This window comes from Eubalaena glacialis, chromosome 8, assembly GCF_028564815.1.
Source record: "Eubalaena glacialis isolate mEubGla1 chromosome 8, mEubGla1.1.hap2.+ XY, whole genome shotgun sequence".
Taxonomy (NCBI): Eukaryota; Metazoa; Chordata; class Mammalia; order Artiodactyla; family Balaenidae; genus Eubalaena; species Eubalaena glacialis.
In genome coordinates, this window is record NC_083723.1 from 117,646,463 (window position 1) to 117,663,609 (window position 17,147).

General features: G+C 39.6%; 1 pseudogene; it reads right to left on the reverse strand.

Annotated features, from left to right (window-relative positions):
* Nucleotides 1-8,976: 8,976 nt before the first annotated feature.
* On the reverse strand, nt 8,977-11,867 carry LOC133096684 (TRPM8 channel-associated factor 2-like; annotated as a pseudogene).
* Nucleotides 11,868-17,147: the final 5,280 nt, after the last annotated feature.

The window sequence follows — 17,147 nt, forward strand, 5'->3', positions numbered from 1 at the left end:
ATTGCAAAGGTCCAGGCAGAAGGGGGTGGTGACTTGCGTTAGGGAGATAACAAAGGTGGTGAGAAGTGATGAATTCTGCTTCTATCTAGTACGTAAGACTGACCATACCTGCTGATAAATTGTATGGGGGTTCAAAAGAAGGGAAAAAGCCAACCCCCAGTCCCTATCATTCCATTTTATGTATTTTTATAACATTAGTTGCCATTTATAGTTACACTATGTATTTTTTATTTCTTGTTTATTGTCTTCCTTAACCCATAGATTAGGTATTGCATGAGATTAGAAGCCTTGTCTCTCTGTTCACAGTCATATTCCAGCACCTAGAAGAGTGCCTGGCGCTAAAGATGCTCATTACATATTTGCTTGTATGAATGAGTGAAAGGAAGGGAATTTGACATCCATATTGAGTCCTAAATATATTTTGGCCTTTTCACCTCTAATTTCACTTCTAGGAATCTATTTTGAGGAGATCTTCACAAATACAAAGACTTATCCCCATAGACACTCATCAGAGCAACTGATGCTAATAGTGGAAAATCAAACACATCCTAATTGTTCAACAAGAAGAAAATCTGGGGCACTTCCCAAAGGTTTAAGGAAGACTTTGACCACTTTCAGGGCAGGACAGTGGATGGCAGGAAAGAGCTCTCTCTGCCAGGGCTTTAGCACCAGAGCCCAGCAGACCCATGGGCAGAGGACCATGCCAGCTGGATGGCAGGGTGATGTTAGTTCACTTCAAATCATGCATTCTAATCACAACTCTTAAAATCTTGAGGGTTTAATTTTAAAAGTTTTACAGCGGGCTTTGAGCCAGTTCCTGGGGCCTCATTATTGTCAGCTGTCTTCACCATGGGCCTGTGTGGAGGGACTTAGGGGGAAGGAGAGAAGTAACTAAGGGAGGAAAAGGGAGGAGAAGTGTACATATAGAAAAACACGAGGGAAAGTGAGTGCAGAGCTTCAATTAAAACCCAGCTGGGCAATTTACATCAGTGAGTCTAACTCTGAGAAGGAAAAGGTAGTCTTAGGAAATGCTGTGGGAATATGGGTTTGCTTGGCCCCTCGGAGGTAACACTTCCCATAGACATTGCAGTATAGCTCATGGCAGGAATCCGGCATCTTCCTGTGGGAACTCATGCTGCTGTGCTCAAACTTGACACACTGGCATGTACAATTTTACTAATTAATGAAACCTACACTTACTCTGAGTGCTGAGTGCTGGGGAAAATAAATGAGATATAACCCCATTTTTTCCTCACCAAAGAAAGAATCCTTTTTAAAAAACCTTGCACACAACAGAGTCCTAGTATCCAATCTTCAGTATATTTATTCCCAAATCAAAGGATTTCTAAGCTGAATGGTAATCTGAGCTATTTTGCTTCTTTATTTTACGAATAAGGAAAATGATGTCCATAGAGTACCTCAAGGTAGTAGAGAAAAGAAGAGAATGCTTTGTTTTCTGACCCTTATTTCAGCTCTCTCTCCATGATTCTGTACTGTTTTCTCATTTTTTAATGGATTTACTTATTCAACAAATATTTACTGAAAATTTATGTGCAATGCACTGGTTAGCCACTGGGGAAAGATAAAAAGGAAATGAATTATATTTTCCAGGGATGTATACTCTGCATGTACATGTTCTTGTACTCATTCTTTCTCTCTCTTCTCTCTGCCTAACTCTAAAACCAACTTTAGGTGCCCAAGATTTTGATCATCGGGAGCCAAATGCAGGACCTAATGCAAAGGAGAAAATGTAATTACCATTTAGGTTTCCAGAGATTCTAAGATTTGGGTGGAATTCTTGGAGGAAGAGGCTGTCAGGTTGGCCTGGGGATCCTACAGTTGTGGGTATATCTAGTGTAGCACTCAGGGATCTTGGCTGGATAGCAACAGAAAAGAAAGCTTTGGCTAAATTTTGCAGGAAGGAAATTTACTGGAAGTAATTTGGGTAATTCTCATAACTAATGTTATGTATGGAGAACTGGGCCTGAATACCCTAGGCACCAAGATCTAGATGTTTGGAAGTGCAGCAAAAATTATGCCACAAGAAGAGTTTGGTTGACATGTGGCTGCTGTGGTCACTGGTCACTGGATGCCACCAACAGAATTAATTCCATACTTTACACTCCCCATGTGTCATCTGTTTGGTTTCAGTGTCCCAGTGGACATGACTGACTACTCTAGCTACAGGGTTGAGGGGAAATATATACGTATCTGGCATTTTTAGCACATGTGTTGTGAAGAAGAACCTTGTCTTACATGGTGACTTGGACTATTTGAGAAGACCCCAAACAAAATGAGGGTCCAAATGCTGAGCAGCCAAAAAAGAAAAAAACCCCAAACTCTAAAAAGTCTGTTTAAAATTGAATATAATTGAGTTGCGACCAAATAGGCAATCTGTATAAATTTAGTCAAATTTCCACTTTTTTATCCATAGAAGGTTTCTAGGTATGAATTAATAAATCTTTTGTCAATATAGGTTTATCCTAGATACTCAAAGATATATTGGGAAGTAAGGTGCTATGATTAGGGGGAAAGCTCCCAGATATTTTACTATAATGAAAATAATCTCTGAGCTAATTAGATATCTGTAAAAGAAAAAATATCTTTTACACATTAGTCTCTTAAACGTCAAGCATATAACAAAATTCAAATCCAATTGAATTAATAGAAAATCACTTTGGCTGACTTATGGAACATGTTCTATCTAATCTCTTTCCTTTTACTTGAGAACTACTTTATAATTTCCTATAAAACTAAATTTAATTTACTTCCCCCCCTTTCAAGCACGTGTCAAAATTTCTCACTCCATACTGGATTATTCACATTTTCATTGTAGAAATATTCTCTAGTATTTCATTATCTTCAAAAACAAACTTTTCTCTTAGTCCTTTATCCCTCTAGTTATCACCCTTTTTCTTTGCTTCCTTACCAAGAAAAATGTGTCAAAAGTGTTTCGAATATGGGTCGTCTCAAATCCCTCACCTCCCGTTCTCCTCGACCTGTTTTCTGACTCAGCCACCACCCACCTTGACAAGATTGCCAGCAGCCTCCACAAGGACCGACCCCAAAATTGTGTCTCCACACTCGTTTTACGTGACGTTTTCACGAGCATTCAACAACATGAACTGTTGACATCTCCCCCCTTCTTTGCTATAAAAAAATATTTTCTTCTCCACAGTTCTGTGATACTGTAATAAATTTGGGCTTTCTTCTTATCTCACCAAGCTAGTCTTTCCCAATCTCATTTGCTTTCATTAAAATAGTGGCTTGCAGCATACTAGTGTTCTTCTGCTTAAGGAATCCAATGTGGCCTAAAGCTTTGAATACCGTCTATATTCTAATGAGTTCTAAATTTATATCGTCAGACTGGACCACTGCTCTGAAGTCTAGACTAATCTATCAAACTGCCTATCTAATAACTCCTCTTAATTTTGTACTCCAAACCTCTAAAGTCTAGACTCATATATCAAACTATTTCATGTTTTCTCTTAATCCCATACTCTCATTTCCCATTATCTCAGTTAAAGGTATGAAAAACACTGAGGGCTCATTTGCAGCAACATGGATGGACCTAGAGATTTCCATACTAAGTGAAGTAAGCCAGACAGAGAAAGACAAATATATGATATCACTTTTATGTGGAATCTTAAAAAAAAGATACAAATGAACTTCTTTCCAAAACAGACATAAAAAAACAAACTTATGGTTACCAAAGCAGAAAGGGGGGTGGGGGAGAGATAAATTAGGAGGTTGGGATTAATATATATATACACACTACTATATATGAAATAGATAACCAACAAGGACCTACTCTATTGCACAGGGAACTATACTCAATATTTTGTAATGACCTACAAGGGAAAAGGACCTGCAAAAGAACCAATCTATCTATCTATCTATCTATCTATCTATCTATCTATCTATCTATCTATCTATCTATCATCTACCCATCTACCTACCTATCTATCATCTATCTATCTCTAAATTGCTGTGCAGTAAACTTGAAACTAACACGATATTGTAAATCAACTATATTTCAACAAAAAATTAAAACAAACAAACCAAAAAAACCCAGTGAGGGCTCAAGCCAAGAGCCTAGGTGTCATCCTCGACCTCTCTTTACCTGTCCCCATCACGTCCACTTCATCAGCTGTCTATTAGATACAATCCCAAAATATAGAGGGTCATATTTTCTGAAAATAATGACTATTTTCCCCTTCCTTTCCAGTCTGTTTTTCTTGTCCAAATGCATTAATAAAGACCTCCAAGGATATGCTGAAGGTAGCACTAAGAGTGAACATTCTTTTCATATTCTTGAGTGTAATGTGAGTGCTTCTACTTTTTACTACTGAGTATAATGCTTGCTAAAGGTTTCTGGTACATACACTACTTGTTATAGGAAGTTTCTACTTCACTGTCTTACAAAATGTTTAATCATGACTGTGTCTTGAATTTTTCAAACTATTTTTTGTCATGATTGTAAAGTTTTTCTCTTATAATCTGTAAATTCAGCGAACGTATTAGATATACTATAAATGCATCATCCTTGCATTCTTGAGATTTATCTGTTCCCCCAAGCTACCTTCTCTGGATTTGGAGAACTCCTGTGGTCACTTATGCTCTGTAAAGCACTTTGCACTGAGCAGGTTCTTGGTTTTCTTTTACCATGTGATACCATCTCCCTGGATCTTTTAGGGGGAGGCTGCCTTCTGGCTTTCCAATGCTGTGTTAGAATTTTAGAAAAGATCTGGTCTTTCTAGTAATCTAGGGCCAGGGGTTGAAAGAGGCTGGAGCCTGTGCTTAGTGTGCCATCTTGAGGACAGACAGGAAAGGACTGGATTACTTTGGTTGATGATATAAAAAGATTTGGGGATCATTCTGACTTAGAGGAATGCCCTTGATCCAGAATTTAATGACCTATAGCAGGACTAGGGGGAGTGATAATTCAGAGAAAAGAAAAACCTCTCCAAAATTAATGTTGGCTGAAGTTCAAGTGAAGAGAGAAAAGAAACAGGTATGCGAAGAAGTGAAGACAGAGACCATAAAATGTCAAGACCTAAGGAATTTATTTTAAAAATGATTACATCCCTTGAAAGTTTCCATCTTCATTCCCCACAAAAATTTTGCTGAAAACAAACATTCTCATAAGTACTGAATCTTGAATATATGAGTGGTTGGGAGGAGACCAATGGAAAGTTCCCACTCATCCAGTCTGACCACAAATATGACCAAAATTTTTGTAGCCGGGTATGAGGTGTAAAAAAATAGAGGAAAGGCTAAAGTCATATTACTGCTTCCTTTTACAATAATGGAAGAATTTCTTTGAATTTCAGTAAATATCATAGGGCTCTATAAGATATTCAATGTGGACAGGCGTTGGGAGTACTTAATCAGTCTGGTCAGCCAACAAATACCTATCCATAAAAAACTTTCGATGCGTCAGGAACTGTGCTATTTATTGGGGATAAAGTCTGAGAATACAGATGTCAGCCTTGCCTTCATGAAATGTGCAGTCTGGTGAGGGAAGAGAACATTAAGCACACATTAAATGTGAATGTGATGAGAAGTATTGAATGAAGCATGGGTGGTGTGGCTGCCAGTAAGCAGCGTGCATGGTCAGGACACAGCTGGGCATGGCGTTTCCTCTAAAAAAGGACTTTTAAATTGAGACCCAAAAGAGAAGACCAAGAACCATTGTTCAGCCTTTCCGACCAGACTCCTGTCTTTCCAAAGATGGGAAAAAAACCAAATTCTTTGTCTAGCCTCTCTGTCCAAAGGTACCTTTAAAAACAAGAGTGTATGGTTTCAGAATCATGGAATTCTAGAGGTGAAGGCTTTGGTGACTGTTGGTTATCTTTACCATCAGTGGAAAACTGGCTTGTGTTACCACTGTCTCAACTCATGTTATACTGCTGCTGCCCACTGTGAGTAGAGGAGAGAGATGTGAAAGCAGGAGGGTCTATTCCAGGTAAATCCTTCCTGAGAAAAGGCAGGAGTCACATTGCTCCAATAGCAAACTGGAGAGGACTTAAAAAGGGGAAAAATTTTATTTGGACATTTCTGATGACAGGTAACAGGAACTCAGCTCAAACTGGTAGAAGCAAAAGGAAGCAATTTATTGATTCAAGAAACAGAAGAGTCTGGGTGTTGCCATGGAGCTTGCAGCACTACTAGATCTAGATTCTTGAGCAATGTTCTTAAGGATATAGATCTTTGTCTTTGATTGTCATTGTTTTTCTTTGTGTGGGTTTCATTGTCCATCTCTTTATGCAAAGATGATATTGCAAGGCAGCTCCTGCCTTAAATGGCTCATGGAACCCGTGATCTCAGAAAAAAAATTGTTCTTCCTCCACCAATGACTTTATTACTTATCAAAAAAGGACACTGCCTGGTTCTACTTAAGTCATGTGAACATCCACAGTCCAGTCACTAGGTCCAGAGGATGGAGTACTCTGGTTGTCCATGGTCTTGTGCCAGCTCTTATGATGGGAATGCTGTGGTCCCTTGATTGACCACCCCATTCCAATCATGGAGAAGGTAGAGGCAGCTCTCAAGAGGAAGCTTCATAGAACAGATGAAAAAGTGAGTAAGTCCACTAAAGAAAGGCGCATTTATGTATTTTTCCTCTTTGAGCTTACATTTGGCTCCTGTAACTAGAGGAAGAGTAGCTATGATCATATGTTCTTACAGTTAATGCAATGATTGGTTTCAAATTCTTGCTCTGCCACTTGTTAGTTTGTCACTTTGAAATGTAAGCGTCCTTGTGTGCCAGTGAAGATTATATATGCATACATGGCTTAGCAGTACTCCATTCAGCATGGATTTGCAGCAGCATTAATCCTCCAGCACAGAAGATACTGACCAAAATGCAACCACGTGCCTTACAAAGGTGTCACTGATATGCATGGAACAAGCCAATATTTCTTTTTTTTTTTTAACATCTTTATTGGTGTATAATTGCTTTACAATGGTGTGTTAGTTTCTGCTGTATGACAAAGTGAATCAGCTTTATGTATACATATATCCCCATATCCCCTCCCTCTTGCGTCTCCCTATCCCACCCCTCTAGGTGGACACAAAGCACCGAGCCGATCTCCCTGTGCTATGCGGCTGCTTCCCACTAGCTATCTATTTTACATTTGGTAGTGTATATATGTCCATGCCACTCTCTCACTTCGTCCCAGCTTACCCTTCCCCCTCCCCGTGTCCTCAAGTCCATTCTCTACATCTGCGCCTTTATTCCTGTCCTGCCCCTAGGTTCATCAGAACTATTTTTCTTTCTTTTTTTTTTGGATTCCATATATATGTGTTAGCATACGGTATTTGTTTTTCTCTTTCTGACTTACTTCACTCTGTATGACAGACTCTAGGTCCATCCACCTCACTACAAATAACTCAGTTTCGTTTCTTTTTATCGAGCCAATATTTCTTTCATTTGCTTGCCTTGGTCTATCTTTCTGACACTGACATCAAATTTTCTCAGATAACAGGCTTTGAATTGTCAGCAAATTGTTTGATCATTTCCCAAAGGAACCACATGGGGTGTTTGGTAGGCTGTGTGGCAGCTCCCATCTGTAGAGGTGAAATGGATGGTCCTCTATGCTACAGGAATAATTCTAAAGAATTTTGTGAAGTAGTAAATCAGTACCCCCTCCCCTATGCATATGGAATATATCCTCATGAAGTTTAACCTATTATAACGTTAGAGCTTTAATTTCCAGGAACACATTTTCCTACTTGGAACAGGACCTGTAATAGTTCCTAACTCAGGGTCACTGCAATCAGGAAATGACTTGGTCCAGTTAAAGCACTTACTAGCTGGCACACAGTGAGTTCTCTATCATGTAGTTGTTATTATTCATTTTCTTTTTATTATTATCATTTATTTATTTTTATTTATTTTTAAAATTTAATTATTTATTTTTGGCTGCATTGGGTCTTCGTTGCTGTGCGCGGGCTTTCTCTAGTTGCAGTGCGCAGGCTTCTCACTGCGGCGGCCTCTCTCGTTGCGGAGCATGGGCTCCAGGCGCGCGGGCTTCAGTAGTCGTGGCTCGAGGGCTCTAGAGCGCAGGCTCAGTAGTTGTGGTGCACGGGCTTAGTTGCTACACGGCATGTGGGATCCTCCTGGACCAGGGCTCGAACCCATGTCCCCTGCATTGGCAGGCGGACTTTTAACCACTGCGCCACCGGGAAAGCCCCTATTATTCATTTTCAACAAGTATCTGTTGACCAACTACTGTGTTCAAACCATGCAGACAAAAGATATTTGTGAAACATATGAAATAATTTTAGGATAAGGAGAAATGTGCTCTAAAGGGATCCAAGGAAGGACATTCCTGGGTTAAGTCTTTGGGTCTGAGCAGTTCCTGTCACCCAATAAAGCAAATGTAAAACACTAAACAAATCAAGAAAGAAATCTCTTAGGATTAAAAAATAAAACTAGAGAAAACATGGTTGAGTTATGCAAATTACTAATTTTGAAAATCACTGTCTAATTTAATCTCTGTGTTGCAAATGAATTAGGATATTCTGAACAAGATTGAGAAAAAAAATAAAGCTGAGATTTGGGTTGATTATGTGAGGATTAGATCTTTTTTTTTTTTCTTTAAAGGAATTCCTTTATTTTTATTATTTATTTATTTATTTTTGGCTGTGTTGGGTCTTCGTTTCTGTGCGAGGGCTTTCTCTAGTTGCGGCAAGTGGGGGCCACTCTTCATCGCGGTGCGCGGGCCTCTCATTATCGCGGCCTCTCTTGTTGCGGAGCACAGGCTCCAGACACGCAGGCTCAGTAATTGTGGCTCACGGGCCTAGCTGCTCCGCGGCATGTGGGATCTTCCCAAACCAGGGCTCGAACCCGTGTCCCCTGCATTGGCAGGCAGATTCTCAACCACTGCGCCACCAGGGAAGCCCCAATGATCTGTTTTAAAGTGAACATTTCTACAGTTCTTCACTCCTTTCTGTAGTGTGCATATGATTTCATGGATTTTCTTGCCACTCAGGCAGACAGGCTAGGCTGGCAGCCACTTCCTTCTGGACAGGCCAGCCCCAGGCCTCAAAGGAAGGAGCCAGATTCTTCTGCACCTTTTCAGAGAACTTCTTCACCACAGATTCATCTTGCCAGGGTTGTCTTTGGGGATGTCAGAGAGGGTCTGGTACTCAGGAAAGAGCTGGACAAATGGCTCCCACCCAAAGGCCTCCTGGAGCTGGGAAGAGAAGGAAGGGGCAGAATGAGGTGTCTGGTCTACAAAAGCCATGCCCCCCCCCCCCCCCCGGCACATACACACATAAAATTACATGGTAATGCTTAGTTATAAGCTATCTTTTAACACTGATTTAATTCTCATCAGTGGGTCTCTCCTTCTCCATTCTCTCATATGCTCATTCCAGTGACTGGTGTCATACCTTATTCTCCCTCACTCCAGTCTCAGAGACGGAGTCTGTGCTTGCCCTTTACTTGGTCTAGAATAAATGATAGTTACTTTTAGTGTTATTATTTTTCTCACTCCTAAGCTTAGTGGTAGATAAAGATTTTAATCTGACATAGGTGAGGATCATCTTGTGTAGCTGAAAAGTGGAATCCTTCCATTTGAAAACACAGACACCACCCAGATGTAATGATATTTTTATTCTTTGTTGAAGACTCGACTCTTAGTAAGTCTGCCACATTGTCTTATGGAGACAGGCAGATGTGTAAAAAGAATGCATTTTTTGTGGGTAGAGCTAGGATGAACTCAGACATAGGGAGAGATGTGTACTCAGAGTCAGTTCCTGGAAGGCCCTCTGAAATGGATAGTTGGGATTATAGAACTTTAGAGCTAGAAAGCACACAATCCTGGTCCATCATTTAGGAATCTATGACCCTAGAGAAGCACTGCCTTGAAGACAAGTTAAAGTAGAATGTTTCAGCCAACACCACTATCATTCTTTCATTACTGCTCAGCTGCGATCACAGACTGAGCCATTAGGAGATATCTAATACTAATTATAATCAACTTATTAAATTAAATTTTAATTAATTAAATTGAATTAAACAAATAACTGACAACCTGGGGTCATTTCAACACAAGTGTAACATGGGGGAGCAAGTAAATAATACCTCAAAGGAACATATTCAGGGAAGGCTTCTTGGAGAAGGTGACAATGGTCTGATTTTGAAAGACGAACAGTTTTCTTGGTATATAAAGAAGGCAAAACTATTTCAGTGAGAAAGAGCAATATTTGCAAATGTACAGAAACGTGAACCATGGTAATGTGTTCTGAAAACTGTAAACAGTTTGGATTTGCTGGCGTATGAGTAAGAAGGCAAGAATCTGGATCTCGAGGCAGGAGGAGAAGGCAGAGCCAGTTACTAAAGAGTGTGGCATTCTACCTGAAGGCACCAGGGAGTTACTGAAGTTTTATTAGCTGAAATGTGTGGGTTTTTTGTCAGCACCTTTGGAAGACAGGTCAGTTGGGATCATGGATAGAAGTAGGGAGACTAGTGAAGAGGCTATTGGAATAGTTTGGATGACAGATGCCTGGGACTTGAATCTTGACCATGTGGTGGGAATGGAAGGTGAGGGGTCAGGGAGGTGGCCGCCTGACCTGAATCCAACCCCAGAGCTATGGAAGTCCAGGTTAGAGAGCAGTGAAGGGAGTCTGCCCCCAAGGGCTTTGAACTGAACTTGTAGGTCAAGCTTCTGGGACACTATGACTCTTTCATGCATATGCTCAGACAGATTAGTTATTGCTAAGGAAAATGGAGCAGTCCAAATTTATTTTGCTGCCTGAAGTAATCTCGGAATCTTTGGAATCGTGAACATCCAGAGACGGTGTGCGGTAGTGCCAAAGGCGCGGGGGTCTGGAGTCAGAACGCCAAACCTGAATTCTAGGTCTTCCCCTTTCTCTCAATTTTAAGGTCGATGACAGACTGCTTATGCCCTTTAACCTTCAGCTTCTGCACTTGCCAAATGAGGACTGTGATAATACGTCCTTAATGTGTTTCATGAGGCTGGCAAGGATTAGATGGGGGAAATGGAAGGGGAGGTTTTGAAAAGCTGAAAAACACTACACATGTTACTTATTTTATAATGGAACTAGGATTTGTCCACACTTGGGGTTTGAGTAGGAAGATACCATTTTGAGAAACTTGCTACCAGGTCACTTTCCCCAGCCTGTGTCCTCGTAATGCATTGTTATAGTGAGGTGATGTTCTTGTCTTCTGAACTATAAAGATAACTCAGGAGAAACCACTCAATTTTGTATTTGGCAAAGCTGCGAGTCTACCTCAAGGTTTCATGGCCAGAACTGTGTTATCATGGTATACTTTTCACAATGATTCCACCCACTTTCATTTATTTCCACAAAGTTCTGAGGTGGAGGGGAGGAGTAGGACACGTATCATTATCCATTTTAGGCATGTAAAACCTGAGCCACAGAGAGACACCACCATGCAGCCATCTCCCATGTCCAGGGGAGGCGGTGCACCCATGGCTGGTGGCGGTGTTGAAGGAGTTGTAGTGTGGTCCCCGTTTCCCTCCATTTCTGCTCTGTACCTGAAGATACGTTTCCAGAGCCGTCCACATGTTCCGGTCACTCAGGGGGGTTCCCTTGTCCATGTGCACTTTGATCCTCTGCTCCCGACTTTGAGGACTCAGACGAGAGTGGGCCTGATTCCTGGGGATGTCCAGCACTGTCTCACTCACATAGACTGACCAGAGGTTGCACATGGCCTCACTGGTATGAGGATGGATAATCCATCCAGAATGCTGCAAGTTGTGGCCCATCTCTTGGAAGAGACCGCAGATGCCTTTGGATCTTATGATCTTCTCATCAAGGAACACAGGCACTGACTGCACATGGCACATGATGGGGTGTCCAGAATGCATCCAACCTGAAGGAAGCAATAGGGAAGAAGAACTGAGGTGATGAACGATGTTCTTTGTAGATTATATCTCTCCCACCATCCCAGGAAGCCCAGAACATTTTAAGTAGTCCCAGATTAATCAGAAAAGCATCCGACTTTACGCTCCTGTCCAAGCTTATTTGTAATCTAGCCGGTCTCCTTCCCAGTTTCTTGGACTTTTTCATTTTCATCCCTACTTGACCCCAGGGGTATATGTACATGGAATGTGACTATTAGTGTCATCATTCTTTTTTTTTTTTTCCATTTTTGCTTGGGTGACTATTCCCATGAATTGCTATGTGGGTGATGATGTCCTGTGTCTGCATTTGGGACTCTGAGGGAGAACGGTATAATTTCTCCCTTCTCTAATTTAGTCTTAATCCATTTTATGGAATCATTTTGAGAGCCTGAGGATGGCAATCAGGCTTCCTCATTTTCTCTAAATACCTATATTTACACCAGGTTTTTTTTTGTTTGTTTGTTTGTTTTTAACATCTTTATTGGAGTATAATTGTTTTACAATGGTGTGTTAGTTTCTGCTTTATAACAGTGAATCAGTTATACATATACATATGTCCTCATATCTCTTCCCTCTTGCATCTCCCTCCCTCCCAACCCTCCCTATCACACCCCTCTAGGTGGTCACAGAGCACCGAGCTGATCTCCCTGTACTATGCAGCTGCTTCCCACTAGCTATCTATTTTACGTTTGGTAGTGTATATATGTCCATGCCACTCTCTCACTTTGTCCCAGCTTACCCTTCCCACTCCCCGTATCCTCAAGTCCATTCTCTAGTAGGTCTGCATCTTTATTCCCTTCTTGCCCCTAGGTTCTTCCGACCATTTTCTTTTTGTTTTTGTTTTTGTTTTTCTAGATTCCATATATATGTGTTAGCATACAGTATTTGTTTTTCTCTTTCTGACTTACTTCACTCTGTATGACAGTCTCTAGGTCCATCCACCTCACTACAAATAACTCAGTTCCGTTCCTTTTTATGGCTGAGTAATATTCCATTGTATATATGTGCCACATCTTTTTTATCCATTCATCCGATGATGGACACTTAGGTTGTTTCCATGTCCTGGCTATTGTAAATAGAGCTGCAATGAACATTTTGGTACATGACTCTTTTTGAATTATGGTTTTCTCAGGGTATATGCCCAGTAGTGGGATTGCTGGGTCGTATGGTAGTTCTATTTTTAGTTTTTTAAGGAACCTCCATAATGTTCTCCATAGTGGCTGTATCAATTTACATTCCCACCAACAGTGCAAGAGGTGTTCCCTTTTCTCCACACCCTCTCCAGCATTTATTGTTTGTAGATATTTTGATGATGGCCATTGTGACCGGTGTGAGATGATATCGCATTGTAGTTTTGATTTGCATTTCTCTAATGATTAATGATGTTGAGCATTCTTTCATGTGTTTGTTGGCAATCTGTATATCTTCTTTGGAGAAATGTCTATTTAGGTCTTCTGCCCATTTTTGGATTGGGTTGTTTGTTTTTTTGTTATTGAGCTGCATGAGCTGCTTGTAAATTTTGGAGATTAATCCTTTGTCAGTTGCTTCATTTGCAAATATTTTCTCCCATTCTGAGGGTTGTCTTTTGGTCTTGTTTATGGTTTGCTGTGCAAAAGCTTTTAATTTTCATTAGGTCTCATTTGTTTATTTTTGTTTTTATTCCCATTTCTCTAGGAGGTGGGTCAAAAAGGATCTTGTTGTGTTTTATGTCATAGAGTGTTCTGCCTATGTTTTCCTCTAAGAGTTTGATGGTGTCTGGCCTTACATTTAAGTCTTTAATCCATTTTGAGTTTATTTTTGTGTATGGTGTTAGGGAGTGTTCTAATTTCATACTCTTACATGTACCTGTCCAGTATTCCCAGGACCACTTATTGAAGAGGCTGTCTTTTCTCCACTGTATATGCTTGCCTCCTTTATCAAAGATAAGGTGACCATATGTGCATGGGTTTATCTCTGGGCTTTCTATCCTGTTCCATTGATCTATATTTCTGTTTTTGTGCCAGTACCATACTGTCTTGATTACTGTAGCTTTGTAGTATAGTCTGAATCAGGGAGGCTGATTCCACCAGCTCCGTTTTTGTTTCTCAAGATTGCATTGGCTATTTGGGGTCTTTTGTGTTTCCATACAAATTGTGAAATTTTTTGTTCTAGTTCTGTGAAAAATGCCAGTGGTAGTTTGATAGGGATTGCATTGAATCTGTAGATTGCTTTGGGTAGTAGAGTCATTTTCACACTGTCGATTCTTCCAATCCAAGAACATGGTGTATCTCTCCATCTATTTGTATCATCTTTAATTTCTTTCATCAGTGTCTTATAATTTTCTCCACGTAGGTCTTTTGTCTCCTTAGGTAGGTTTATTCCTAGATATTTTATTCTTTTTGTTGCAATGGTGAATGGGAGTGTTTTCTTAATTTCACTTTCAGATTTTTCATCATTAGTGTATAGGAATGCAAGAGATTTCTGTGCATTAATTTTGTATCCTGCTACTTTACCAAATTCATTGATTAGCTCTACTAGTTTTCTGGTAGCATCTTTAGGATTCTCTATGTATAGTATCATGTCATCTGCAAACAGTGACAGCTTTACTTCTTCTTTTCCGATTTGGATTCCTTTTATTTCTTTTTCTTCTCTGATTGCTGTGGCTAAAACTTCCAAAACTATGTTCAATATTAGTGATGAGAGTGGGCAACCTTGTCTTGTTCCTGATCTTAGTGGAAATGGTTTCAGTTTTTCACCATCGAGGATGATGTTGGCTGTGGGTTTGTCATATATGGCCTTTATTATGTTGAGGAAAGTTCCCGCTCTGCCTACTTTCTGCAGGGCTTTTATCATAAATTGGTGTTGAATTTTGTCAAAAGCTTTCTCTGCATCTATTGAGATGATCATATGGTTTTTCTCCTTCAATTTGTTAATATGGTGTATCACATTGATTGATTTGCGTATATTGAAGAATCCTTGTATTCCTGGGATAAACCCCACTTGATCATGGTGTATGATCCTTTTAATGTGCTGGTGGATTCTGTTTGCTAGTATTTTGTTGAGGATTTTTGCATCTATGTTCATCAGTGATATTGGCCTGTAGTTTTCTTTCTTTGTGACATCTTTGTCTGGTTTTGGTATCATGGTGATGATGGCTTTGTAGAATGAGTTTGTGAGTGTTCCTCCCTCTGCTATATTTTGGAAGAGTTTGAGAAGGATAGGTGTTAGCACTTCTCTAAATGTTTGATAGAATTCGCCTGTGAAGCCATCTGGTCCTGGGCTTTTGTTTGTTGGAAGATTTTTAATCACAGTTTCAATTTCAGTGCTTGTGATTGGTCTGTTCATATTTTCTATTTCTTCCTGGTTCAGTCATGGAAGGTTGTGCATTTCTAAGAATTTGTCCATTTCTTCCAGGTTGTCCATTTTATTGGCATAGAGTTGCTTGTAGTAATCTCTCATGATCCTTTGTATTTCTGCAGTGTCAGTTGTTACTTCTCCTTTTTCGTTTCTAATTCTATTGTTTTGAGTCTTCTCCCTTTTTTTCTTGATGAGTCTGGCTAATGGTTTATCAATTTTGTTTATCTTCTCAAAGAACCAGCTTTTAGTTTTATTGATCTTTGCTATCGTTTCCTTCATTTCTTTTTCATTTATTTCTGATCTGATCTTTATGATTTCTTTCCTTCTGCTAACTTTGGGGTTTTTTTGTTCTTCTTTCTCTAATTGCTTTAGGTGTAAGGTTAGGTTGTTTATTTGAGATGTTTCTTGTTTCTTAAGGTAGGATTGTATTGCTATAAACTTCCCTCTTAGAACTGCTATTGCTGCATCCCATAGGTTTTGGATCATCGTGTTTTCATTGTCATTTGTTTCTAGGTATTTTTTGATTTCCCCTTTGAATTCTTCATTGCTCTCATGGTTATTAAGTAGTGTATTGTTTAGCCTCCATGTGCTTGTATTTTTTACAGATTTTTTCCTGTAATTGATATCTAGTCTTATAGTGTTGTGGTCGGAAAAGATACTTGATATAATTTCAGTTTTCTTAAATTTACCAAGGCTTGATTTGTGACCCAAGATATGATTTTAAAGTCTATTTTGTCTGATATGAGAATTGCTACTCCAGTTTTCTTTTGCATGGAATATCTTTTTCCGTCCCCTCACTTTCAGTCTGTATGTGTCCCTAGGTTTGAAGTGGGTCTCTTGTAGACAGCATATATACGGGTCTTGTTTTTGTATCCATTCAGCCAGTCTAGGTCTTTTGGTTGGAGCATTTAATCCATTTACATTTAAGATAATTATCGATATGATTGTTCCTATTTCCATTTTCTTAATTGTCTTGGGTTTGTTAATGTAGGTCCTTTCCTTCTCTTCTCTTCTCTCTGTGTTTCCTGCCTAGAGAAGTTCCTTTAGCATTTGTTGTAAAGCTGATTTGGTGGTGCTGAATTCTCTTAGCTTTTGCTTGTCTGTAAAGGTTTTAATTTCTCCATCAAATCTGAATGAGATCCTTGCTGGGTAGAGTATTCTTGGTTGTAGGTTTTTCTCCTTCATCACTTTAAATATGTCCTGCCACTCCCTTCTGGCTTGCAGAGTTTCTGCTGAAAGATCAGCTGTTAACCTGATGGGGATTCATTTGTGTGTTATTTGTTGCTTTTCCCTTGCTGCTTTTAATATTTGTTCTTTGTATTTAATTTTTGATAGTTTGATTAATATGTGTCTTGGCGTGTTTCTCCCTGGATTTATCCTGGATGGGACTCTCTGTGCTTCCTGGACTTGATTTACTATTTCCTTTCCCATATTAGGGAAGTTTTCAACTATAATCTCTTCAAATATTTTCTCAATCCCCTTCTTTTTCTCTTCTTCTTCTGGGACCCCTATAATTAGAATGTTGGTGCATTTAATGTTGTCCCAGATGTCTCTGAGACTGTCCTCAGTTCTTTTCATTCTGTTTTCTTTATTCTGCTCTGCAGTAGTTATTTCCACTATTTTATCTTCCAGGTCACTTTTCCGTTCTTCTGCCTCAGTTATTCTGCTATTGATCCCTTGTAGAGAATTTTTAATTTCATTTATTGTGTTGTTCATCATTGTTTGTTTCCTCTTTAGTTCTTCTAGGTCCTTGTCAAACGTTTCTTTTATTTTCTCCATTCTATTTCCAAGATTTTGGATCCTCTTTACTATCATTATTCTGAATTCTTTTTCAGGTAGACTGCCTGTTTCCTCTTCATTTGTTAGGTCTGGTGCGTTTTTACCTTGCTCCTTCATCTGCTGTGTGTT